Raw genomic sequence first — 20,410 nt, forward strand, 5'->3', positions numbered from 1 at the left:
AGCAAATTTAGTCTTTTTAATAAGTTTCGAGATGTCAACAAAGTGATCATTAAGTGCATTAGCTACATTTGTTTTACAAGATATTATCCGATCATCCTTCCTTATTACATTTGGCAAAATAGAGGATTCTGTGTGTTCATTTGATGCTAATTTAATAGTTTTCCAGAGCGATTTCGCACTTGTTTTGTTTTGTACCGCATTCGAAAAATATTCTTTTTTAGCCATTTTGATTGCAATGTTACATTTATTACGCCACAACTTATATTGTGGCCAATTAGATTCACGTTTATATTTATCCCTTAAAGACTTTGCTTGTTTTACGTTTTCGTTGTACCAACCAGGTTGTTGTAATCTCTTCACTTTTTTATATTTGATAGGGGCATTCTTATTAAGGACTGAGTTTAATATGTTATAAAATACTTCAAATGCCTCATTAGCATCCGCTATTGTTTCAACCATATCAAAATTAGCATTTGCTAAGTCATTTTGAAAATTGATTTCATTAAATTTGTTTAAACATCTGTACTTAATAATTTTATGATCATCTGTTTTAACAATTTTACCTTTGACGCTTAATGTAAAAACTACTGGGTAATGGTCACTTATGCCTATTTTTGGTATGATTACCTCAGAAATGTTGTCATATTTTGAATACAAATGGTCTAATATTGATGATGAACGTTCCGTAACCCTTGTTGGAAAAGACACGTGTTGTTTTAAATTAAAATCAGTGATAAGTTTTTCCCATTTCTTATTGTTAAATATGTTTTGGCTTAAACAGTGAAAATTAAAATCCCCGGTTGAATACATATTACAATCTTCCATGTCTGCCTTATTTATCTGTAATTCAAATGAGTCAATCCAAGATTGAGGGCTATTTGGTGGGCGATAAACAAAGTTAATTAGATATGGTTTGTACTTTACAATGTTGATTTGTAGCCAAATAGATTCAATATCGTCACTTTCTAAATCATGTCTACGTACAAAAGAGATGCTATCTTTTATATAAACTATTATACCGCCTCCAGCTTATTCGGCTCCAAATCGACCAGGCTCATTCGGCCCTATATTTTACAACAATCGTTCACTCGCTGCAGCATGGCATCACATGTGACGTTTGCGACAAATGGCAGCATCGCACCTGCAATACAGGTAAGTGTCTATTCAAACTCTATTTATTACATATAATGTCTAAGATTTTCGACAGTCAATTAATTGTCCAATATAAGCGATTTTGTATTTATGTCCAAGTAGTTATTAAGATTTTCCACTCGGCCCTCCGCTCACAAGTTTTTATTTCAGAGTATATTTCTCATATAAAATCTACATATGGTTCGTTTATACAATATTTAATCTACAAAAGTTTCGTTTATACAAATACCAATTTTCCAATATTAGAAAGTTGTATATGGATATCGACAAAATATATTATAGTCGCCCAAGTATTAATACATTAATACTTTTGGTCACAAATACTAACAATAAAATTTTAAATTCTCTCGCGAAATATTGTAAAAATGCTTGCAAATGAGAACTGAGGCATTTAATGCAAACGTGAATAAATCTAATTGCCTTATTACAATTTGTTAATCTGGTTACACACATGTATTTTACAACCTGATAACGGTCATAAAACCGGGCATAGGTGCGGGTGCTATTCAATGGCTTCACTCGATAATGAAAGACGGGGTCGTAGTAATTAATGAATTATGAGTTTTATTATTATACTCTCATCCAATATTTACATTTTTCATAATTTTAATTATATATAACATTAAGATGATGATGACAATACACATTAGTGTCAATGCCAACTGACTATATCTCTGATTTTCGACAAATAAATTATTTTTCTAAGTAAGCTTGAACATGGGTATAATTTGCCAATTTTTTAATTTATATTATTGTTATGGTTATAATTTGCCAATATTTAAATTAATTTTATTGTCAGTTCAAAGTTTAGGTAGATTTATCAACTTAAATCTACCTTTTTGTTACTTGTTGCCTGTTATCCGAATACACACCACGCATGTATTTAACAACCTGATAAAGATCATAAAACCCGGCATAGGTGCGAGTGTGCTAGACAATGGTTTCATTCAATAATGAATGACGGGGTCGGAGTAATTAAAGAAAACAACATCTGTTTAACGATTTAACGATGTGTGAACAAGTGTATGCTGTCAATTAGAATAAAAATTGATACTTTGATTGTTTATGAAAATAAATTGATAAGTGTCTATTACACAATAATGGATTCGTTCATTAGTGTCAATTCATAAATCAATTAGGTTATGCTGTAACGTAATTTATGAAGAAATTTGCAAAAACGTTTTAGGCATATCCGCGACAGAATATTTCAAAGAGGGGAGCTATCGTTCTTACCTTCACTTGCAATGACTGCCGCAACCGCCCTACGACGCCTGACATCAGCCTATCAATAAAAAGCAATTAATTACAAACTTCAAAACATGCCAAAATCTGTGAAAAAGCTCCTTTAACATACATTTTGCATGTTCGAGTCAAAACAGTAAAGAAAATATACAGAATATATATTTAATGTATTCTTTATATATATATATAAACATTTTATTCTGTATCTATAAATATCTTAAATGTATTTGTCTTTTTGCCCGCTTTTACCAATTTTAAAGCACACAACAAACATGTATCAATACAAATTAACACATTCAATACATTTGCGCCAGTTATGTCCGTTTCTGTAAAGCCGCCTTTCGTATAATTAAATCATGATGAAGAATAGGCATACATTTTCACTATTTCGAACCAGAACCGTTCATTTTAAATCGACTTGCTACCTGTCTTTTTTTTACAGAAGCCATAAAAGTTAAAATTCACAAATAAAGACACGTTTGCACTTCATCTAAGTAACATTCTCATTCAAGCGAAATCCACACAGGCTAATCAGGGACGACGCTTTCCGCGTAAATTGGATTAACAGAAGAGACAGTCCATAAACGAAAAATATCAAATATATATAAATGGCTTTCACACTTGCGAGGAGATGACAGTTTTAGTAAACACACAGGTTAAATAGGGAAAACACTTACCGCCTAAACTGCATTTTTGCTAAGAAGAAACTCACTGTAAACGAAAACTATCATAAAAGTGTCGTCCCTGATTAGCCTGTGCAAACTACACAGGCTAATCTGGGAAGACAGTTTACGCACGTGCATTAAACCACCTTTTCAAAGAGCATGGCTCATTTATATTACCAAATCATACCTGCTTGCAAATGTCAGTATTTTTTAATTTGAATTTCTATAGCGACACTAAACTATTTTTATTAGGATTTTCAAATTAATATGAAATTGTTAATTCGTTTAACAATTGTTAAACATTTGAAACTCAACTTTCGTATAATAATTTCTTTGTTATTTAACAAATACTGTACATAAATAGGGGTGTGACCAAGGCTCATTATACACACTTGCTGAAACTTTTATTAAACTATGTTCCCTAAATATTAATGGTTAGCTAAATGCACAAATGACATAGATTTTGCATATTCATATTGTGTGAATATGGTGATATTCTCAGTGAATATATTCTTTTTGAAAATATTAGATCCCAGAGTAAAGCGGTAGTCGTAATTCAGGCGGAATGTTAGTGTAAGTAAGAACATCTTTTTGTCGAAACGGCGTGATAACAAGAATATAAAAACAGTTTACGGATTGTATTGTCTTATATAAAAAAAGGTAAAACATTCTTTACCAAAATATCTGATTATATACTATGCATGTGTGTCTCCAGAAGGGTCTGTTTTATATGACGCGGAGGAAAACAATGGCATAAGTCTATTAAATGAAAAATTAGCTGTTATAAAGTCAGATTTCCTAGATACCTCGTGTCTTAAAGCCGGGGACTTGAACGCTCGTGTGAAAGATATGCTTGACTACATCAATATTGATTTTATTTATAACACAGAAACAGACTACCCAGGTGATAATTTTTGTTTTGAGAATAATTCGAAAGACTTGGCGATAAATAAGTTTTGGTACTCTCTTATCGAACTATGTTGTATGCATGATGTACATATGCTAATTTGTCGACTGTTCGATGATAAAGACGGCTATTTTACATGTGTTGCAAATAGCGGCCATAGTATTGTAGATTATGTCTTAGCTTCATCTGATTTTATATTATTTTCTCATTTGGTGTTGATTTTATTGATTTATCAGATCATTTCCTATTATACTGTACTTTGTATTGTAAAGACAATAATAATCGTATGCGTACTAACGATAATGATATGTCTGCTAAACGTGCATGTATAAATATATAAATAAAGCCATGAGGGTAAAGATTAATTTGTAAATAATTTTGAGAGATTATAAGAATATATAACTGAAGAAGTACCCAAGTTTGATGTGTGGTTATAATTGTATTCTTTAAATTTCATGCAAACGTTATGGTCGTCTGATTTGTGGTATTTGATATCATTTTGTTAATTATTGTTAAAGCGTCTGTTGGAAATACAGTGAAGTATGGCCCTATGGCAATCTCCACGCATAGTTGTCGTTCCTTGCACTCAAATTTGATTCAGCTATGCTGGTTCCCATCGAACATCTGCGCGGAGGTTGGCCTGACAATAGGGTATTTGTCTTAAGATGAGATAGTCCGATATTCCTAACCTACTCGTGTGTTAACAGCCGTTATGTGTGCAAACATACGCAACTACTTAAATATTGAAAGTTTTCTCTTACATTTTAACATAATTAAGCACATATTTTCCGCTTTTCAGCCTGGTCCATATTCTTATGAAATACTGTGAAACCATTTATTTTCGACAGCACAAAATTTCGTCATTTTTATAAAAATGACGATTTCGTCAGCACTTAAATTCGCCTATTTCTGATTTTGAATTTTAAAAAAATGCGTCAGTCAATATCCGATTTGTGTGTAATACATATTCGCGATCAATCGCAGTTGCGAAAAATCGTGGTACGAATGCGGGAACACACTTGAGAATCACAGCAGGATATGGGGCCTGTTTGTCACATGCCAATTAACTAGTCTTTTGTTATCAAGGGACAGTAATGGACCCTCTTAATGTATGCCATTAACACGTTCATTGTTATGATAAGCGGACAAGTGGGATCGTATAACCGTTAACGAGTGTTTGTAACAACGAAGCCAATTGCCAATTGGGTATGTGTTCTAGTTGGTATGATTTTTATTAAAATGCTGTCAATACCGTTTTAAAACTGTTTGTGTTATACGAAAGAGGTTCCAGTTTGTTAAGCGTTTTTTTTTCAAATAAAATGCTTTTTTTCTGATATCAACATTAAAATTAGAAACTCTATGTGTGTGTTTGTTCTTAAAAAGTAAACTACCCGTATATAAATCAATAATGTCAATAATTTAAAAATAAATAAATTGATACATATAAAATAGTAATAAGTGTGGTTAAACGCAAACAATCAAACAACAAACAGCAATTAAAATATTCATTATTAATTTGTGATAAATACGCATGTTGATCACACATCGTCATCTTTTTATTTGGTTTATTGTCTTTCATCGGCATTCGCTGCGTGATGGCTAATATGCAATACCCCTGAAAAACACAATGCACCTAATGGGTAATAAAGTTATAAACAATTAGCGCTAATTCATTACCATTCTACATAAACGAAGTCAACGCATTCGATACAGCTGTAATGCACACGCGTTTTAAAGAAGTGTCACGTGTCAGTTAAGTATCTTGTGTAATCTACATCCCTTTGTGTCAAAACCGGATTAATCTTGATTACGAAACAGCAGTGAATGTGTGCATGGATTATGTTGGAATTTAATGCCTCATGTCTACGGTATAGTTTTAAAATATTGTTCAATTTGGTATTTGTTTTTGTTCAAACATAGAGCATGATTGTTCGTTAGGATCTTAAATTCGCCGATCGGTCGACTGACGAAATTTATGAAAATTAATGCCTGACGATTAATAATGGTTTCACAGTAGTTAACGGGCAATTGCTTTATTATACTAAAGTAGATCCGTAAGAGTTGGTCTTTATATAATTATGCTATGTACTTTGTTGGATACTTGTAGCTCGGACATCATTGAATAAACATGTAGCCACATACGCCTTGCGTTGTATTAACTACATCGGCAAGACTACAACAGAACACTGAGCAGTAACCTTGTTCTTAAATATAGTGTGACATTTTCATTGAGTCACATTATAAAGCGTATCAGATTAACATGTGCAGTCCACAGGTTATCGCGCAATGTGATATTACTTATGACAATAACGCTCTTACTAGAGTTACCAAGATATTGTTGTTCATGATTCATGTTCGGGGAAACGTTGAGGAGCTCAAGTTATAGAATTAGGCAAATTTGAGAAATCAGTACAGGATTCAATGTAACCTTGGGCCTATTCCGCTGGATCTAAATTATGTATTAGTTGTTTGTACCACCTGGTCGAGTTAACTCAACTTCAATGAACATAAACATTACCAATTTTACAACATATATCGATAGTACAGAAGCGGTAACCAGGGTGTGGTTGGGTAAAATGTCTCGAACCAGGGGGCCGTTTCATCAATAATAACGTATTTTTATACGATCGTAAATTATGTATCGAGATTAATGTAGTCTTTTACGATTTTACATAAACTCCGTTTCATCATCGAAATCGTAAATGCAACATACATAAAATACGACTACTTAAATATACGTATTTTGTAACCGAAAAAAATAGTGACACAGTCTGAAAAATTGCATGACATAATTTTCGCGCGTTCTGTCAGCTAAGACGTTCCCCCCCCCCAAGACGTTTCCTCCCCAAGACGTTTCCCCCCCAAGACGTTTCCTCCCCAGACGTTTCCCCCCCCCCCCATTTTAGTTTTAGTGCAGACGTTCCCCCCCCCCCCCAATAATTGTATCATTGTTTGGTTGAAGTATATTCTTGATTTATTATCAAAATGATTATTTTGCTTATGAAGTCTTTAATTAACTGTATCTATGAAGCATCTTGTTTGATTTTTTTTGGTTTTTGAAATCTTTTTTGGGGGTTTAACTGTGAATGGAATGCATGTAAATCATTTCCTTGTAACAGTAAAATATAAGAAATAAATAAACTATATAACTGTCAACAATTTTATTTTTTTCATGCACTCATATGTATATAATCAAATTATAGGATGTCGCTGATATTTTAATTGTTACTAACAACTTATTTAGACAAATTAAAAATGAATTGCACTTTCCTTGTGCATTATTTCATTATTAATGATATAATAAGCAAATGTAATCAAAACTTGTTGATATTTTTATAATTTAACTCAATGATATTAATAATATTTAAAAGCAAAAAAAAAATAAAGGAAAAGTTAACAACTTTATAAATACAAAAAATGTTTTAAATGCAAAATATGAAATATATCAGTTCTACAAACACCAAAACTAAGCAGTTCAGTATCACAAACAATTGTAACATCCCTACTCCACACCACAATGTCATGAACACCAACGTTTTACAATCTGGCAACAAGTGTTTCATGGTGTGCAGTGCTTTCCGCTGTGGGTTTTACCTGGGGACAGTAAACCTTGGCACATTCACTTAATAGTGCACTTGTTGTGATGTCTTTTGCTTCATACCTGGCCCAGAGGACTCTAATACTTTTCTCTATCATACGGCTCACTGGCCTCACTCTCCTAGTGGATTGACCATCCCTGAGGTACCGTACCTCGTACTGCACATTCTCGGCCTCTGCCTGTAGTGCTGGAACCAGACGGTAGAAGGTCAGGTCCTGGCCTCCTGCCTTCTTATTCAGCGATTGGCGCCAGCTTTCGGTGTCATTGTTAGTTCTGACACTCATCCCATATACTGACATACTGACGGAAATTCTAATAACAGAATGAATCAGTGTAAAATGTTTTAGTATATATAGGTATAATTGAATTTGTTTGTAGCAAAATGATTTCATTAATTCAATATTTATAATTATTTATTTGTAACATACTTCCCCACTTAAAATGACCATCAAAGAACATCAAAGGTGTGCTTTTACTCAAATCATTAATTCAATAATTATAATTGTTTACTTTGTAACATACTATTCCACTTAAAATGACCATCAAATAACATCAAAGGTGTGCTTTTACTTAATTCATTAATACAAAAGTTATAATTGTTTAATTTGTAACATACTATTCCATTTAAAATGACTATAAAAGAACATCAAAGCTGTGCTTTTACTCACTTTTTCAATGAGCTTAATTAATGAAAGACAAATTTCAGGCACTTATAAAAACAATTATAATTACATCTATTTAATTGGTAAAATTTGTTAGAGGCTTCCATAAACAACCATATAATATCTTTAATTAATATTTTAATCAGTCAAGACTCAACTTACATCTATTTTTTTAATCATTTGGTATTAAGACATATAAAATGCACTCAATTTCAATACTAATCGATAAAGTAATTTTGTTTTCACTTTATTACAAATAACTACTACTAATATACATTTACACATTATGCAGACGTTTAACCCCCAAAAATGGGGGTGAAACGTCTAGGGAGGAAACGTCTGGGGAGGAAACGTCTTGGGGGGAAACGTCTACCACCCAATAAATGTCACACTATATTTAAGAACAAGGTTACTGCTCAGTGTTCTGTTGTAGTCTCGCCGATGTAGTTAATACAACGCAAGGCGTATGTGGCTACATGTTTATTCAATGATTTCCGAGCTACAAGTATCCAACAAAGTACATAGCATAATTATATAAAGACCAACTCTTACGGATCTACTTTAGTATAATAAAGCAATTGCCCTTTAACTATTTCATAAGAATATGGACCAGGTTGAAAAGCGGAAAATATGTGCTTAACTATGTTATAATGTAAGAGAAAACTTTCAATATTTAAGTAGTTGTGTATGTTTGCACACATAACGGCTGTTAACACACGAGTAGGTTAGGAATATCGGACTATCTCATCTTAAGACAAATACCCTATTGTCAGGCCAACCTCCATTTTACTGTATATCTAGCAACACTCAAAAATCATGGTGTTTTGTAGCTATCAACGTGTCATGGGAAAGGTAATAATATTCTAATATAGATGAAATTCCGATACAGAAAAGTTGCCATTTATGAATGATTGGAACAAAATGTTTGATGGCGCTTGAACCTCAGAACTGCCACTGTTGGGCAACACTATCCATTTAACAGAGGAACCAAACATATTGTATAATAGAAAGTGAGCAATCCACACATACACAAAAGAATCAGACTGCATTAATGTCAGTGAAATTGATCAACTTGGAACCAATCACAACCTGTGATGACCTGCAAGCCTCTGTTATTGTAAGCTGCTGTAGCATTGTGAGAAAACTGGATGCATGTTTAATATGTACAGCTGAAACTGTGTGCGTTACAATAGCTCCTGTGTAAGATTGACAGCACATACATGTTAAATCATTAATATTTCAGACTCTAATTCACAAAGGCATTTTAAAATCCTGAAATGGCCATTCTGGTTAATTATCTTACAACATTTCAAAGACATAATGATGATTAAACAATCCATCAGCATATATTTGTGAAAAACATGATGTACATGATATTGCTACAAGGTCAATAAAATGGTTTATCCATAATACATATACAAGTTCCTTTCTCCAAAGTAACTTAGATATATGGTCCAATATATGAGGTAATCTTCCATTAATGACATTGTCACTCTCTTCAAAGTAACATTGGCATCAGCAAGCAGCATAGTATTTTTAAAACAAAATAATAATGTAAATAAACAGTAGTCTTCTTTCTCTGCTGAAACATGTGTATGTGGTTTTTTTTTTCTATTAAAATGTGAATAGAAAAATCACCACAAACAATACATTTTCAGGCCCATTATATGTTGTTGTTTTTTATGAAGTTTGATTATAATGGTCTCTATGAGCAAAATGTTGCATTTATTTTCACTTATTGTTGTCGCTTTTACATTGAATAACTAGTACATAATGACAATATTAATAATATATTGTGACCTTCTGATTTGTGTCCAAAAAGTGTGTGGTCTGTTAAATGTAAAATTGGCAGAAACAATCTGGGTACGATAACATGAGAATACAGTTAAAAAAGCCAAAAAAGCCCAAAGTCAGATTGCTTAGTGTGGATTGGTTGTACGACAAAGGATGCCTGGCCCCATAACAGCAGAATATGGGTTAGAATGCCATCTACTGAAAAGGGGCAGCCACAATTTGCTCAAAGATAAGCCCTTATTTGTAACCTTCGGGCTGAACTGTGTCCTAATGAATTGGTCAGTCATCTGTGTGGCAATAGCCTTTGCACCAATTCAAGACATTTTACCATTCAGCTACTGCTCACCAATATTGACTGCAAGATATGCTTAAACAAGAAGCTTGCCAAGCAATATAAGTCTCCAACCGGTGAAACTCCACCATTTTCAGCAATATTTCTAGTCTATTTGTTGCCATAGCAACCATAATTCTTGACGTAAGAACAAAATGAAATGACGTGCATAATCTCTATCTTGTCAGCTATCCATGTTTCAAGTTTCATGAAAAATTATGAAGAACTTTTAAAGTTATCGCAGGATCCAGAAAAGTGTGACAGACTTACGGACACACAGAGAGCAAACCATAAGTCCCCTCCGGTTTCACCGGTAGGGGAAAAAATAAATGGCCGTTGCCTGTAGCCTGACAGTATCAGAAAAACCATAAATACAACAAGCATAAAGAGGTTACCGTCAGTCAAAATCTCCTCTTTGATGACGGCTTATTTGATAAAGGATTACTTAGACCACAAACAAATCAAAATGATTGCAAGGAAAGAGAAGTGGGTAGAGAGCTGTCAGTGGTCGATGATATGATGAGCTTACCATGCCTGGATCCTTCAAGAGATCCATAAACTCGTGTTCATAACGTACAGGACCACACTTCACAGTAAAAGATTAGACCTTTCAAGCTATTGAAATCAACTTCTGATTTGTTGAAGCGAATCCTGCCTTGAGAAGTTAGATATTATTTAACAATTATCTCCATTTCAGATTTGTTTGATAGATGCGTAATAAGACTGCACATTTGAAAAAGTAATGTGCTGTATTAAAACACTATTTCTGCTACAAACATATTTCAAGGTTGAACACAGAAGCAAAATCTTAAAGGTTGACAATGTACCAACGAAAAATCCTCTAGACGGTTTGTCAGAGATGGAAATTAATAGATGTTACCGTTTTGTTTCCGGTAACTATACAGGATTAAATCCTTTATTGGATTTGGTATCCGAGTCTTTGGGCTTCGGACAGCTGAGAAATTCTCCTCTCCTTCTTGAACAGCAGCTTTGCCTTTTCCTTCATTCCGTGGCCACTGGATCCTTTCAGTTTGTCTCAGGAGACACTAAACAGGTCAGCCAATAATCGGTCTCTCGATGCTGCCTTCAAGTTGGAAGAGGAATTGCTCGATAAGCCAGCTGCTTCGTTAAGTTTCCAGACCGAGAAGATTGTAAAATCTTCAAATCCGAATGTCAGTACATTACCATTGAGTGTTTTTTCTTCTAAATGACTGAATGAGAAAATTATCCAAGGCAAATCATTCGGTTGAATATTTTGTTGTTTTATACACAACAGTATGCCGTCAGGACCATCAATGATTTCATGCGAGATTGTAGAATCAAATAATTTACATACTACGTTCAAGGCCAAATGCAAGTTTACAGAAAGATTAAGCACACGTTTATTTAGGGATATCAGCCGATTTTAGTTCTTATTATTACAGGTTGTAGCAATCAGCATTGAAAGATTCTTCCGCAAAGGTCACAACGTCTCACATATTGTGAATGAGACGTTTGATTTGTATGACTAGCAGCTGTGTTTCAGCAATTCTGTATGCCATAAACGGGACTTATGCTGTACCACAAGTTTGTGTTCAGCTCAACAGATCATGGAATTGTTGCAGTGAACATGACATAAGTGAGAAAACCGAAATAAACTTATTGAAAAAAGGAGTCACAATTAATGGCATACTTCTCTCACCATTGCCAGTCAAAATCTTAAGACAGGGACATTCAGCTGAACAACAGTGGTACTTAAAAATTGTATTTTCTAAACACATGCGCAATTTAATATGATTATAGAAGAGAACATCATTTTGTACATCTACAACCCAAGTAGCTGCGCAGACAGTCTTTAAATGAGCTGAAAACTCTTTTAACCCTTTACCCATTAGGTACCTATTTTAGGCATTTGTAGTCCCTAAGAAAGTTACATTTAATTAAAGACCTTTCTTACTGCGAGTTACTCGCAGGCTGTTCTGTTTTTATGCTGTTTGCACATAGCCATTTCCACTTTGCTTCTGAGTGGGAAAGGGTTTGAAAGAGAGTGAAACAAAACCTTGGTTCATCAGCATGAGAACGGGTGTCAAAAAATGTGCATTTTTTGGTGCATGAATAATAATGAAACTTGCCAACCACTCTACCGGAAAACACATGGTGCAGAACCTGCGGGAATCGGGAGGCTGTCTAACTGATATTACGCAGATAAGTGGTTACAAGAACTTACAAAGCATCATAAACTACAGCAACATATCTCTGCAAACACAGAATAAATGTTCACATATTTTAGTGGACACTCGAATTTGAAACAACTACTATTCCATCAAATCATCCAACATGTCTCAAAACAATATGCAAAAAGCATAGTAGCTCCATGTCTCACACACAACTGGCAGAGTCTCTTGTTATAAAAATATTGTAAATGTGTTTTTATAGCAAAATTTGTAATTTTTAGTATGGGTCAGAGCTCCTGATAATATGCGTGTCTGCGTATCTACGCAATGAAAAATTAAAAGAACGCATTACATATCTTCATAGTACGTAACATTACGCAATGCAAATCTTGGTACGTATTTTTAAAAGATTAAAGTGCTTTACCAGTTTAACCAATGATCTAATTGAGTTTTTATTCAAGTTAACACTTGAATCAAAAGTAAGTCAATCAAATGAAGTTTGGAATAAAAATGGCAGTCCATCGTATTGGTGGATCAAAAAGGGACTTTTAAAATTTGTTAATAGATATTAATCAAGACAGAGGTACAACACATGTATGTTGAATATTTTAAAGAAAGTCTGTTCATATCATCATTTGAAATGTATTCTGTTAGCACTTATAAATAACAAATAATAATATTATAGATTAACCATGCCATGTACTATGTCAGTTTACAATGGAAAAGAAAATACCCCTCAGTATTCCTTAGTACCCAATATGGCTGAAACATAGGCGTAAAATACCCAACCCATGTGAAGGACAAACAATCTTACCGGACATGAGGTCCGATAACTTTGAAAATTAACCGGACCTCATCGGATTTTACCGAACCTCGTTCCTTTTTAACAAAACAAAAGAAAAGACCTTTTATATTTTATTTTTATTTTTGACGTTGAAGATGCAATCATATAACAACCTAATCTAAACCCGTTCTATGAAAATATGTAAACATTTCAGTTAAAAGTGAAGACAGCTATGTGATTTTTTATACATAACAAGTACAGCAATATGAAACACTAGTATTCTAAGAGGGGGTAATCACATGACAATTAAGATGGCAGAACTTCAGTGCCGAAACAGGTATGTTTCGCGACTGTATCATCTTTATTACTTTTGTGAAATTAATGTATAAATGCCGCTTACTTTCTAGTCATATAAGTATGAGAGTGATTAGTGTTAGTTTTCTTTGCAGGGCGCTGCAATTTTGTGATCTCGCTAATAAATTTCGTAGCAGGTGAAGTAGAGAAATATCGTGAATATTAAACGAAATTAACGATTATCACTTTTCGACTGGTGGCTAAAATCTGTTTTATTTGTAAATGTTCTTGTGACTTTCCATTTTTACTATTTTTATATCTTTTTTAAATGTATTTCATGCTATATTTAGTACTCTCCAGTGATCAACACACATCAGTCATTACATATAAAGCAACCTCCCTATCTGCAACACCATTACAGTCAACACTCCAGACCACTGCAACACAGGTTATTGTTCAGCTGTTGAAGTGCTAGTGTCCTCACCGTTATAACAGAGGAACATTCAAAATGGATAGTATGTTATATGTATGTTTGTACTCCAAATACAGCGATAATACATTTGTTTCTTTGTCTTTGTCTTTCGTAATACCATTTGTTTTTTTATTAAATCATGTTCTACAAGGTGCTCCATATTGACATATTAACACAGAGTTATGTACGTAATAGCTAAGGAAGATGCAAAGAAAACGTCCACCATGATATGGGTTGCAAAAGCTCTTAGATTATGTCTGCTTATAGTAAGCGTAATCAACACTTGAATTTATCTTAAGAGGAAAAGCTGGATATGTATATTACTTTTGTAGACTTTAGAGATTAGTCATGATTGAAATGATTTTTTGACAAATTTGTTACAATATGATCTCTTTTTAGGCGATGTCATCACAGACGACGTGGAAAGACAAGAAATGTCACTACCCAGGTTCTAGATGACACTAAAAAGTAGTAACAAAGGAAGATGCAAAGAAAACGTCCACTATGATATGGGTTGCAACAACTCTTGGATTATGTCTGCTTGCATTTAGCGTCATCAGCGCTTGTATGTGTCTCAAGAGGAAACGTTGGATGTGTACATAAGTTGTGTAGATTTTATTGAATTTTCATAATTGAAATTATACTTCAATAGATTTCTTATAAAATATCTTCTTTGCCATCACAGATTAAATGGAAAGACAAGAAATGTCAGCACCAAAGTTCCAGATAACACTCAAATATCTGTACAGCCCCAAACAATTTTGATTTAAAGTAACAACATAAGCTGCCATCTTGTGAAGTATGGTCTGCGCCATGGATCAATCTGAGCAGGATCAGGATGAGGATGTCAATTATTTTTAATATAAATATTCCCATCGCACAGGAAATGACAGCATACAGCGGCTTTCATCTCTGATAATTAGCTTACATTTCTTTTTTAGATTCGTTGATGTTTCTGTTTTTGAAGCACGATATGGAACTTAACTTGATTTGAGGGTTATCAAACGTAAAAGTGGGTGGGGTACCCGTCTAAATTTGTTCAGGCTTTTTAACAAAAAAATGGAGACATCAATGACAGAATTGTAAATTATGTAAATACCCTTGATGTTTTCGGAAATCAACAAAGAACCATTGGCCATTGATATAACAGACAGCCAGGGCATATCTCCAATTTCTCCATCCAATGGCAGTGAAATAATTGATAGTCAGCTGGATTGGTTTGACAGCTACGCCCAAGACACTCCCAACTCCAAGCTTCAGCCAACAGTCAACTCAGCCACCCAGTGACCCTACCACCTTCACCAGCTCAATCTCAGAGTCCAGCTGTCAAGTTTGTGTGTTATTGATTATCTTTACGACTGATTGTGAGGATAAAATGTATGAATACACAGCACACGACTTCATTAAAAACACTAAAACAGCATTTGAAAACTTATTTTTAAAAACCTGTTATAACAAGAGGGTCTGAAAAGCCCAAAGTCGCTCACCTGAGATTCAAAGGAACTGAACTGCTGTCAGAAGAATTTCATAAAATACAGCAAAGACAAATTAGCGCCCGGAGCAGATTGTGACGAAGATATTTAGTACATATTGTCCAACAATAACCGATTCATTCGTCTTTTTAGTTAGTGTTCGTGTAACGTTTGAATAGATATCGTTGCAGGAATTTAAAATGAACCGTTAAGCTAAATTAAGATTCACATTGTACATTCATGAATTACATGTTGGCGAATTCGAATGTACAGACATTTTCGATTTCAGACTAAAAAATCTGGCTTATTTCGCATTTTTCGACACATGTTCTTCTTAACTTTTATTTTAATATATATTGAAATATATGTTTAATAAGTTTTTTAAACATTTTATATAAATTAATAAATATTTGACAAAATCGTATAATCTCGCTTTAGTTGATGTGACACAAAACTTTTAAATATTTTAAAAATACATCCCAGAGGACAATCTGAGTAAAGTTACCTCATTCATAACCGAAAATACCCTAGCTTTTGACGATTCACTTGTATATGTTGATCACCTTGTGCAACTATTGAAAGTGGGGGCTTTCTTATTGATGCGAGTAAACAAACTGAAAAATTTGAAAGTGTAAATGTTGATATTTTCACTTAGGATTGTCTTTCTAGCACATCCCCTAATTTAAATACATCTACATGTACAAGTGAATTCTATGTTCAGTAAGTCTGTTAACAAAAAAAGGACATTGTGTCAAAAGTGAAAGATATTTGAATAAAAAAATGTAGTCAGCAGGTTTTTGTTGGTAAAAAAAAGTTTTTTTTTAAATCAACATTTAGTTAATCTCCCATCCATCTCTACAACACTTTATTAAATTTAATATTTAAAACACGTTTTTTTCTCATTTTTGAAGATTTTGTTAGCAAAAAAACAACAACACTAATTTCCAAATTTTGGTAAAAACGCTGCGCTTTTTCCCAATCCAAAGGGACACGGCCCCATTCCCAAAATGGTGGAAAAAAACAACACTCGTCAGTGGTTGCTGGAACATGCAAAAACAATAAATGTTTTAGTATCTGAAAATAAGAAGTCTTATGATGCTGTATGCAGAAGAGTATATGAAAAGTATAACAATGAGCTACAGCAGCTTCTGTCGGTAGAAGTGCAGTATCCAAAGCCATTGAAGTCACCCAAATTAGAAATAGAGACAAGTTAGAAAAAACTAAATTTTCACAAGAAAAAACTGAAAGTTTAACGAATGTTGCTACAGATTTAGCAAAGGATCTTAATGCATGCATAACTGAAAACTCCAGTTTGAACAAAAGATATGTTTGTCAGAAACACAATGCCCCCTAATGCGCCGCTTTGAAGCCATATATTTGACCTTTGACCTTGAAGGATGACCTTGACCTGTCACCACTCAAAATGTGCAGCTCCATGAGATACACAGGCATGCCAAATATCAAGTTACTATCTTCAATATTGCAAAAATTATGACCAAGGTTAAAGTTTGTGACACATACAATGACAGACACATTCAATGACAGACAGACAGGCCAAAAACAATACACCCCCGATCATTCGATCCGGGGGCATTAAAATGAAATGAACATCACGACCTAAAGACAACTAAAAGATGGAAGCTACATGTATCTAAAGTTTGTAACATTAAAAAACTGAAACAACATGTAAAGAATCAAAAGCCCGTGAAAAAGTATTATTAATGGCAAATAATTGTCTTAATTTGTCTCAAAAAGGAGGAGAAATAAATCGGCTTTGCTCGAGAGTTCCTTATGCACAATCTTCATTTAAAAAGAAGGCTGATCAGATAAAACTAAAACCTCAGAGACTGCCCAGTAAGAATCGAATTAACCATATGAATATTTAAAATGTGCCCTTATCTCAGAAGCATATAGCTGAAGAGCTTGGACTTAAAGAAAATGTATGTCTGTTGAATGATTAAACAAACAAGTTTGGTACGAAAATTGATGGCTTTCATGCCACTGATAGAAGCTGAGAATATTGCGTATTAGGGCCTCGTGAAATGACCACTAAAGCATGCAAAGATATTTTAAAAACTTTGTTACATATTTTGGGAGATATTGATGCTACAAGCAGAACTTCAGGAAACCCAGTCTCAAAGACAACTCTTAAGAATGTCTCATCAACCATGTCAGACAAAACTAGTACACTGACACAATGTAATGAACTCTTAGAAGATTTTAAAGCAGATATTATTAAGGATTACCTAGGTGATCACTGGGATGAGATGTCGACCGAGGAACAAGCATTTGTGAGCAAATAGTGCAATTACTTTTGTTTGTTTTCTTTGGACACGGCCCCATTCCCAAAATGGTAGAAAAAAACAACACTCGTCAGTGGTTGCTGGAACATGCAAAAACAATAAATGTTTTAGTATCTTAAAATAAGAAGTCTTATGATGCTGTATGCAGTGGAGTATATGAAAAGTATAACAATGAGCTACAGCAGTTTCTGTCGGTAGAAGTGCAGTATCCAAAGCCATTGAAGTCACCCAAATTAGAAATAGAGACAAGTTAGAAAAAACTAAGTTTTCACAAGAAAAAACTGAAAGTTTAACGAATGTTGCCACAGATTTAGCATAGGATCTTAATGCATGCATAACTGAAAACTCCAGTTTGAACAAGAGATGTGTTTGTCAGAAACACAATGCCCCCTAATGCGCCGCTTTACAGCCATGTATTTGACCTTTGACCTTGAAGGATGACCTTGACCTGTCACCACTCAAAATGTGCAGCTCCATGAGATACACAGGCATGCCAAATATCAAGTTACTATCTTCAATATTGCAAAAGTTATGACCAAGGTTAAAGTTTGTGACACATAAAATGACAGACACATTCAATGACAGACAAACAGGCCAAAAACAATACACCCCCGATCATTCGATCCGGGGGCATAAAAATAAACATCACGACCTTAAGACAACTAAAAGATTGAAGCTACATGTATCTAAAGTTTGTAACATTAAAAAACTGAAACAACATGTAAAGAATCAAAAGCCCGTGAAAAAGTATTATTAATGGCAAATAATTGTCTTAATTTGTCTCAAAAAGGAGGAGAAATAAATCGGCTTTGCTCAAGAGTTCCTTATGCACAATCTTCATTTAAAAAGAAGGCTGAGCAGATAAAACTTAAACCTCATAGACAGCCTAGTAAGAATAGAATTAACCATATGAATATTGAAAATGTGGCCTTATCTCAGAAGCATATAGCTGAAGAGCTTGGACTTGAAGAAAATGTATGTCTGTTGAATGATTAAACAAACAAGTTTGGTACGAAAATTGATGGCTTTCATGCCACTGATAGAAGCGGAGAATATTGCGTATTAGGGCCTCGTGAAATGACCACTAAAGCATGCAAAGATATTTTAAGAACTTTGTTACATATTTTGAGAGATATTGATGCTACAAGCAGAACTTCAGGAAACCCAGTCTCAAAGACAACTCTTAAGAATGTCTCATCAACCATGTCAGACAAAACTAGTACACAGACAAAATGTAATGAACTCTTAGAAGTTTTTAAAGCAGACTTTATTAAGGATTACCTAGGTGATCACTGGGATGAGATGTCGACTGAGGAACAAGCATTTGTGAGCAAATAGTGCAATTTCTTTTGTTCCCTGCATGCCTTGGTGCACATGGCGGAGGCATGTTTGAAGGCAGTGGTTGAATTAGATAATATTTTTTTTAATGATGCACCAATAGTGGACAAACTGTGCCATGATGTTTGACCAGTGTGAGTTAGAACGCAGTCACGCTGTGATATTTTATGGACGTCATTTACGTCAAGATGTTTTAAAGTCGATTCGGCGTCCGTTGGGACAAGTTTTGATTTTTGCAGCAGACGAAAGCCCAGTTCATTACAACTTCGACGGAGACGAATTGTCAGACGATAACTGGAAGCATAGGTTTAATTGGACAATGACATACGACAAAACGAATACGGATATTTATCTACCAAACGGCAAGCTGCAACAGAGAACTCATCCAAACAATCGAAATTATTCCGTTATAGCGTTACAGAAAACTCGTGGCGGGATTTTAATAAATTCACATTGTAATAATGAAGCTGAAATAGAAAAATACGCCAAGATTTTGCAACGGTATATTCCTATTGATATATACGGTAAATGCGGATATCTTTGGAAGTGTGGGACGCAATATGTCCACGACAATTGCTTCGATATTTTAAACAGTACATACAGGTTCTGATTAGCATTTGAAAATTCTTTATGTTGGGTATTTTTTTCAAAAAAACTATTCGAGAATTACAATAGTTTACATCCGATAGTTTAATAGTCACTGGAGGAGGAGTCCAAGGCGAAGCCTCTGTTACATTTCCGCACGGGACAGTTATAAGCACGGATTCCTTCCAAAGTGTCGATGAGCTAGATGAATATCTCGCCGCATTGCACATGCCGCCGGTGTTAAACGTCGAAAGACGGAAATATAAGGACAAGTTTTACTCGGACAGTTATTCCAGCGTTCACCAAACCGCGATGTGACGGTAATGTGAGATTATAAATAAAGAGGACCACTTTAGGAAACATATACCGGACACGTTCGAATGGGTGTACAGCTCTGAACTGTGCAGAGTACCAGAGCATAACTTCAGAAAACCCAGTCTCAAAGACAACCCTTAAGAATATCTCACCAACCATGTCAGACAAAACTAATACACATACAAAATTTAATGAACTCTTAGAAGTGTTTTAAGCAGACTTTATAAAGGATGACCTAGGTGATCACTGGGATGAGATGTTAATAGAGAGTAGGATAAGTGAATGAAAAGTCAAATAATATTCATATGTAACACTACTTGGTGTTCTATTGGTTTTACCACTA

The sequence above is a fragment of the Dreissena polymorpha genome, chromosome 7, assembly GCF_020536995.1.
Source record: "Dreissena polymorpha isolate Duluth1 chromosome 7, UMN_Dpol_1.0, whole genome shotgun sequence".
Classification (NCBI taxonomy): domain Eukaryota; kingdom Metazoa; phylum Mollusca; class Bivalvia; order Myida; family Dreissenidae; genus Dreissena; species Dreissena polymorpha.